An 8,568-nucleotide genomic window follows, 5' to 3' on the forward strand; every position below is an offset into this window, starting at 1 on the left:
TATCCAATCACTATACGTTAGATGCACATTACCTTCGAATTGTACCTTCCGAGACTAATTATTGTGCTTGTGGCGAAGGTTATCGCGATATTGATCATGTCGTTTGGACATGCGTGGAGTATTTCGTCATTTACTATTGAATTTACTCATGAATATTTTTTTGAACCAACCGATTAACTGCTAACAATTATGAAATAGCTTATTAGTTTTATACATTTTATTGAAAATTTCATAAAATATGAATATAAATAAATAAGCTGTTTGAAAGGGTTTGTATTGCAAATGATTTTCCCAAAATGTCATATTTGTGGAGGGTGGTTCTTCTGATTTTCATATTATTTAATTTTTTCCAAATCCTCTTTAGCAAATAAATTGAAAAAAATCAGGTATATTTTAGAAATTATGGGAAATTTTTCTGATTTTTTTTCAAAATTTTCAAAATGTATTTCAAGTGAAAAAATTTTTCAAATTTTAATTATTTGCACTTAGAATTTTTGTACCAATCTTGATTTTATATAAAAAAAAAACATTTTTGAGTTCATTGTGCTGTATTTTTTTGAGATTTAAAAAAAAATAAAACGATAAAAAAATTTCATTCCTTTTGTTATTTACACACGCCCGCACGCCTGGCTCAATTTACCAAGCAATGATGTAGGGAATGCATTAATGAACATGTGTGCCAGCGGACGGTTGTAGTTCATAAGGAACGACCAGTGAGGGAATCCGAACTAATGAATTGACTAATGTTTAGTTTATAATATACTGTACTGATAAGTAATTTTTCTAACATTTATTGTATACAAATACAAGTAAGTGTAAGTATAAAGTAATTAATTTTAAACACTTGGTGAAATCTCTGAGGAATATTAAAATATAGTTCTTTTGCCATCAAAAGTATTCACCTGACACCATGACCATGTGTGAAGTCAGCAAGAATCTAAATCCAAGCGAAATCCCTTGCTATCAGGTATCTGCTCAAGCCCGTTTATTCTGTATCTAGAAGTCGTTTCCATACAGATCAGACTATGAGCACTCTTTGCCAGCCATTCAAGATTCGGATACTGCGTTCGTCACCCTCCATTTGATCGATCCACCTTGCTCGCTATGCTTCTCTTTTTCTTGAGCCTGCCGAATCACATTTAAGAACCATTTTCAAATGTTTGCCGTCCGTTATCCTGATGACATGCCCAATCAATCGAAGCTGTCCAATTTAAGCTGTACGTATGAGCAATATCAGGAAACTTGGCTATTCATACCATGTTATACAGGACGTTGACGAACAGTTTACCCTAAAACTGATAGTTTTTAGATTTCACTTGGTTTCGAATTTTGCTTGGTGTCTTGGAATATTTTTTCTGTAAAAGAACTATAATTTTAAAAATCTTCAGAATTTCTGCTATATATAGCTAAAAAGTGAAATTTAAATTGACTACAGTGTATTTGTTGATTCATTTGATTTGAACAAGGATGGCTTTTATCGTATCATAGAACGCTCGCTCGCAACTCTTCCACGATTGAATCAGTGCCATCAAAAAGAGTTGGAAATCATCGCAACAACAAAAACCCGGCATGGCTCATTTAAAATAGAATCGACACCAGTGCGAGAGCGAATTTCTCTCGATGACATTTCTGAGAATCAAAGGTTAGCACGCCGCTGTGGGGATCTTCTATGAAGCAACAAACGGTCGCTTATTCTCGTTTCGCGATCCGATTCTATACAGGCAGTTGATAATTGCGATAGAATCATTTCACTATTGCCGCTTATTCTAACTATATGCATATAATCTTTGTATAAGTTGTGTCTATGAAAATGTATGTGAATGCTCCACACAAGGGTTTTGAAATATTGCAACCTAATATGAGAATCATCAAGTTGAATCATCGACTCGATTTTCTGCGATAATTGTCAACTTGCGATTCTCTCTTGGGAAATTCCGCACAGCAACGATCATTATCAGACTGTATTTTTTTTAGAGGGCCGTGAAATACTCAGAGTATGAAGTGGAGCGAAGGAATGTAGAAAAATTCTCTCGCGGTTCATGCATTGAGAGACTCGAGTTCTTGTAGCATCTTCTATCGGATTGAAAATGTTGTATACAATATAGATAGCAATATAGCAGCTTCTGTGAAATTTCCGGCAATCACCAACACTGGATTTGAATACAGTAAATGTAAAAAATAAAGTAAAGTGACCTATCTGTTCATAAATAAAAACTTCAAAACGAATATTAAAACTTGAATATTTGTCAATTCATTAGTTCTGATTCATGTTCACTGGTCCTTTCTTATAAAATACAACTGTCCGCTGGCAACATGTTCACTAATGCGTTCAAACGAACTGTTTCCCTACTTCGTTACTAGCTAAACAGAAATAGACGTACAGGCGTATGTGAATAACTATAGGAATAATAAAATTCTTTCTTAAACCCTAAACTCATGTTGTAGATGGAAACGCATGGTATTTAGTTCTAATGGCATGGGATATATGATTTTAGAATTAAATACCACGCGTCTCCATTTAATGTTAATTTGATGGAAACGCGAGGTGTTCCCATTGATTTTTTTAAGTTTGATGTTATACTCGTTCACATTTTTTGAAAATCTGAAAAAATGAGAGGTCATGTACTCATAAAAGATTTATTTTTGATGTAAAATCTATAGTGGTATCAAAATAAATAAAATAATATAATAAAAATTCGAAAATTTTGAACATTTTTTTTCATTTGAAATACATTTTGATAAATTCTGAAAAAAATCAGAAAGGTTTCCCATAATTTTTAAAAATATTCCTGATTTTTTTCAATTTATTTGTTAAAGAGGTTTTTGAGAAATTTAAATAAAATGAAAAATAGAAGAACCACCCTAACTCCACAAATATGGCAGATAAAAGGGTTAAAATTTTGGGAAAATAGTCTCCAATACAAACCCTTTCAAACAGCTTATATCAATTTTATTTCTGTTTGGGGGCAGTTTTTATATGCAAACCCGGCTACACCCATTATTTACATAGTCCGTAAGGCTTTATGATTAATTTTTTTATTCTTTCTTGTTACAGAAACGATGAAACCTTCCAGAAACATAGCCCAAACGCAGATAGTTCTAATTCGAGAGTTGGTCATCAAAATCTCTTATCTCTATCTCTAACCTGGTTGTTAAGTATATATTAAACGATGTGTAATAAAGTTAAATTGAAGAAAACTGTATAATTTCTGTATAGGTTAACGAAAGCAGATTTGTAAAATTATATTACGTTGAAGAAATATGGATATCTGAATATTTCCAAGATCTTTAAAAAAACGTATTAGGCTTGAGCTTGAGCAACCACCTCTGGTTGCTACTCCATTATCGAGATTAGCTGAAATTGTACAGAGAATTTCTAAATGATCACACCTGAGACTAGCAAATCATCCTTCTTCTGGTAACCACAGAACTCATTGATCAGTACCGGAACGTGGCCAGTCCCGAACGTAGATCGCCTAAGGAATGGGAAGGGGTGTTGGTCATACATTTTCGTTGATAGAGGCAAAATACTACTGCGCACTCCACAAGTGTCATGGGAGAAGGATATTTGTTAGTAAAAATTTCAGTAATGGTAGTATTCGCGCGCGACTTAGTATGCTCCGGTTTCAAGTCTGTGGTGAACTAATTTCTTAATTTTTCGTGTACAAATTGTTTCACTACAAGACCAATTAGAGAAAAATGTACTTGACCACATTTTATGTAAACTTGAAGAAGATAATCGGACTCGTAGCAATGCAACACTTAATGAGTTAAGTGACCACTCTTAAATCTTGGCATTCAGAATACTAGTTGATAAGGAACCTGTGACGTTAACGAATTAAAAACTATCGTCAGTTGAATCACATTTTTTCAAATTTTGTTATTAGTATTGCTGTCATTAAGTACACTGAAGCAGTTCTTCTATCTATAGTATTAGTATATAATTCTCTATTCAAACAACATACAAGAATAATAACAAAAACAGTCACCTTACGGTATTCGTAATCGTTACCCATGGATGACCATCGATTTATGAACACCAGTAAAAATAAAAAGTTATTATATCCAACGTGTTAAGGCAAACTCCCACAATCAGCATCTCAAACAAATGCTACCACATATCGATTCCAATAAAGGCGAATAAAAAAAAGTATTATCCAAATCTTCTTACGAACGCACCTCAATCGAAATTTTGGACAAATCTTGTATATACGTTCGGACTTAAAAAAGGATAAGATAAACTTGATCGGTAGGAGCAACAAAATTAATGACATTAACGAAGCTTTGGAGATTATCAATAATTTTTTTTCAAATATCGGTAATCAATTAGCTAAAGCTATTCCTATAAACTCATCTTTTTGTCCCATAAGTAATGTTTGTCGTGTTTGTTTATCCATATTTTTATGTCCTTCATCTATCAATGAAGTGATCCTCTTGATACAAAATTTGGATAAGAAAAAGAGTAACGGTACTGATAACATCTTTGTCAGTGTACTAAAAAAATGATTTGCTCGAATATTCATAGAGGATATTCTTGTTACGTATCGTTTTGTATCACACTACTGGTGGCTGCTTTTCAGCACCGGACCACCAGTTCAGGGTCGTTTATCTTGTTGGTCTCCTGGAGAATCTTCACTTCACTATTTTTAGGGCGGACTTTTCTTCCCAACCTATGGTCACTGAGTAAATCGTTTATTCGGCGGAAACAGAATTACACAAAAAAAACTAAACAAAATGGACGACACAGCTTCTATAAAAAGAAAGTCCGTACAATTTTAACTTTTTTTAAACACTATATTGTATCTATTCACTAATTTTTACTTGCGCAAGTTTATTTGAAGAACTTCGTAGCTCAGCTCTCCGTTGCGGCCGTGATGATCGTTGGTCGACTTGGTGGACTCTGCGGACGACGACGGACGGGGTGGCACGGACTTCGGGGCGGTGGAACAGCAACTCGTCTCCAGATGAAGCAGCAACTCGGCCTATCTCTATCGGAGGCCTCCGTTTCACGTGAGGAAGACCCAGTGAGTGTTACTGTGCACTATTAACCGATCGCGAGTGTCTGACGTATGATCGAGTGGGACATTTAACTTATTGGTCTTTGGGCTTTCCCCGGTTTTTCACTACGGTGGCGTCCTCAACGCCTGCCAAACACAATTTTTCTTGCCCTTCACTGACCGGGAATGCACTCACGTCGTGCTAGCACTATTTTTAGTAACACCGGGGAATAAAAAAACGATCCTACCGCACTTGCCCCACTCGATTACCGTGATCGAAACAAACGTTCGTGCGGATCTTCGACACGGATAACTACGGAGATCCCTTTTGGGATCGATTTGGACTGTGGTTCAAAGAAACGGATTGTCACTTTTGGCGGGTGACACGCTGCTGCTGTCTTCACTTCACTGGGTCAGAATCTACTAGCTGCCGCTTAAGGGTTTTCCCGCGGTTTTATCGGCTTGCTGTCCATTTTCCATCCCAATCCCACCGCCGCCTTCAAAGCATGCCACCCCGCATTTTATGCTGCGATGATGACGACGATGACAGTGTGTAGACAGATGACGGTTACAATGTATTATCGTTTTCTGGTTGGTGTCTTGATTAATATTTGTACCTACTATACTTGTTACCTTTTTCTAAATATTATTTAATATGTGATATGATTTGATATATGAATTGAACAATAACAAAGATACATACATAAATTGATGAATATAAATAAATAAATAAATACTTTTGAATATAATATATAATTTAAGAATGAATATGTAGTAAATAAATGTAAATGAATAAATAAATATATAGATAAATAAATAAATAAATAAATAAATAAATAGAATAAATCATTGAACAAAACCCAACTTTTGACACCAACCTTTGCTATTGAGCAGAACTTAAACGTGACTCAAACATGTAAACACGGAGTATGAACGCGATTGACGTTTAATTTCTACTCAGACATTTACTGACAATGAAATAAACAAAAATATACAATATTTGAAAAATGTATACAAGCTGGACTCAGTGACCTAAGGAACTATATTGTGACCAGAGAATAACAGGTCACATTCTATAAATTAAAATATGACTTCAGACTAGGTTTTAGCTCACATACCGTTATAATTGGACTAGGTTTTAGCTCACATACCGTTGACGAAGCTATAAGCTATTCCGATGAAAAAAAATTTAGTTAGTGTCTTAGTTTTAACCTCAAAAAAGCTTTTGACGCATTGGATCACAGTATACTTTTGGACGAATTCGATTGCTATGGTATCAGGGGCATCGTTAATTCAATTATCCGTAGTTATTTGACTAATAGAAAACATTTTGTATTCATCGAAAATGACAGCAGTAACCTTGCTTCAGTACATATTGGGGTTCCACAAGGACACAATATTATAAAACTATTATTTCTGTTATAGAGACCGTGCACGTTGTTCACGCTGAATAAAATAGTCAAAAACCTGTTTTAATACAACATAGTGATGTAATGATCCTTTTCTCACATCAATCATATTCTCATATTTATTACTGTGGTATACTATTAAAAATATTTCTCTTCGATTCTTAAAATAAACCAAAGAGATTGTTTGTGCATTAACTAGTACAGCCTACAGAATGAAACAGTTCTCTGACATCGATGAGAAAACGAAGTGAGTTCCACTATTGTAGGTATTTCGGGCACTAGAACCCGACAACGTATAATCGAAGTTGGTTCGTATGGCCATCAACTAACATGATTTTAATTGCAACCGAAAAATATGCTTAATTTTCGGTAGGAGCATAAGATCTTTCATTCGAACCTAAGATTTGGAATGCCGGACTAAGTGTAAAAGTAAGTGAGATCCTTTTTTGAGTGTATGACTATTAGCTGCCGTCGTTATTCGAAAACTGGGAATACTTTCGAGACCAATTTAGAAAACTTTTAACTTTTTTCGTTTCTACTCTTCAAGTGACGGTACACAATTTTTAACACACTTTGCCCTATCATTCCGGAACCTAAAGTCGGATCCGGATGAAATTCTAGAATTCCGTGTAGAACCATGAGACCTTTCATTTGAATCTAAGTTGGTCAATATCGTTAAGTCATTTCCGAGAAACACACACACACAGATACATTGCTCAGCTCGACGAACTGAGTGGAATAGCATATGACACTTGGCCAATTTTTAGTAGTCGATTTTCAAGTGATTGTATAACCTTTCTATATGAAACAAGGCGAAATAGTTCAGCGTTTCAATAAAACGATTGTTTGCTGTTAGTTTCGTGACTCGTATTTTCAATATACGCCAAACTGGCTACTCGTGAGTTTGCTAGCATTTTTACGATTGCAATTTATTTTCTTCCTCCATTCTAAGAGTATGGACCATCCTGCGAATTATTTGAACTTTTAGTTAAAATTTGACAGTCGGGCTGTTATTTTTTATCGAGTAGTTAAATTTATCTAAAACTGCAACCCATTTCAAATTTCGACGGATGGAAAGTTATTTGGGTCTATTTTGCTCTGAAAATAAAGTAATAGCAAGTGGTGTAATAATTGCAATTTAGTGAAAGTAAGAACAACTTCGAGATAAACTTACTTCATTTAAAAAATATTCAAACTTTCTGGGGTATTTTCTATAAAAAGATATTACACAGAAGCAATTTTTACTAAAGGTCTGAAATTAGGATGTTTTAGCAAGATTAAATCGTTTGAGTGTTTGAGTTTGAGTGAATATGACAAATATTATACATAAATCCAACTGCAATGACAGAAAATGACATGGCCGTATTTAGATACAGAATGAATAATTCGACTCAAAATTTAATAGTCAGTCGATGTTGAACAAACGTTCGCACCACACGCGAATAGTTCCTGGGTTTGGAAAAAAATCCACAGAGAAAATACGCTAGAAAGTACTTTCAAACTCAGTTTACAAATTGTGCTATGGTAGCATTATTTTTTCCACTCGCCGCCTCGTGCGCTGTCGTCGCCGGGCCACTAAACCACGCCCTCGTGCACGGTCCCTATAATTAACTCAAAGGAAAGTGATTTAAGAATTATTGATCATTTTTTATGCAAATTAATTATAATTAATGCCACAAAGACTAAGTATATGATTTTCCGTTTCATAAGGAAAACCATTCGGTCACAATATTATTCAAAACCTTTTTTAATCCTCCTAGTGGTGTAATGATGCCTTTCTCATATTATTTATATTTTCAAAAATATCACTGAAAGATTCTGTGAAGAATTTTTTTTTATCTTGAATAAAATAAGAAACTTTCTATGGGTATAAACTAACATAACCTTTTCAATTTGTATACAATTATGTCTAGTTAGTAGGAAATTTACTCTATTTTGCATCGCCGCACTAAATGATGGACAGACTTTACCCTATAGTTCTGGATGAAATTAAACAGCAGCCTATGAAACTATAGGAACTTTTATTTGAGCCTGTTTGAGGAAATCGATCAAATTGTCTTTGAGAAAATTGAGTGAGTCTCGTTTTAAACTTTCCATATGAGAATGGCAATAGGCGCATTTTTATAGAAAAGCATTTACATAATTTACATATTTTCACCTGA

General features: G+C 34.4%; 1 protein-coding gene across 9 annotated transcripts in view; it reads left to right on the top strand.

Moving 5' to 3' along the window:
- The window catches only part of LOC131435136 (uncharacterized), a 252,550-nt gene extending 247,720 nt beyond the window's left edge, over positions 1–4,830 (top strand). For all 9 annotated transcript variants that reach the window (XR_009230449.1, XR_009230450.1, XM_058602702.1 and 6 more), the window contains one exon: positions 3,056–4,830. The gene's annotated coding sequence lies outside the window, so the exon portion shown is untranslated. The remainder of the gene's footprint in view (positions 1–3,055) is intronic.
- Positions 4,831–8,568: the final 3,738 nt, after the last annotated feature.

Source organism: Malaya genurostris, chromosome 3 (genome assembly GCF_030247185.1).
Source record: "Malaya genurostris strain Urasoe2022 chromosome 3, Malgen_1.1, whole genome shotgun sequence".
In the NCBI taxonomy this organism is placed as follows: domain Eukaryota; kingdom Metazoa; phylum Arthropoda; class Insecta; order Diptera; family Culicidae; genus Malaya; species Malaya genurostris.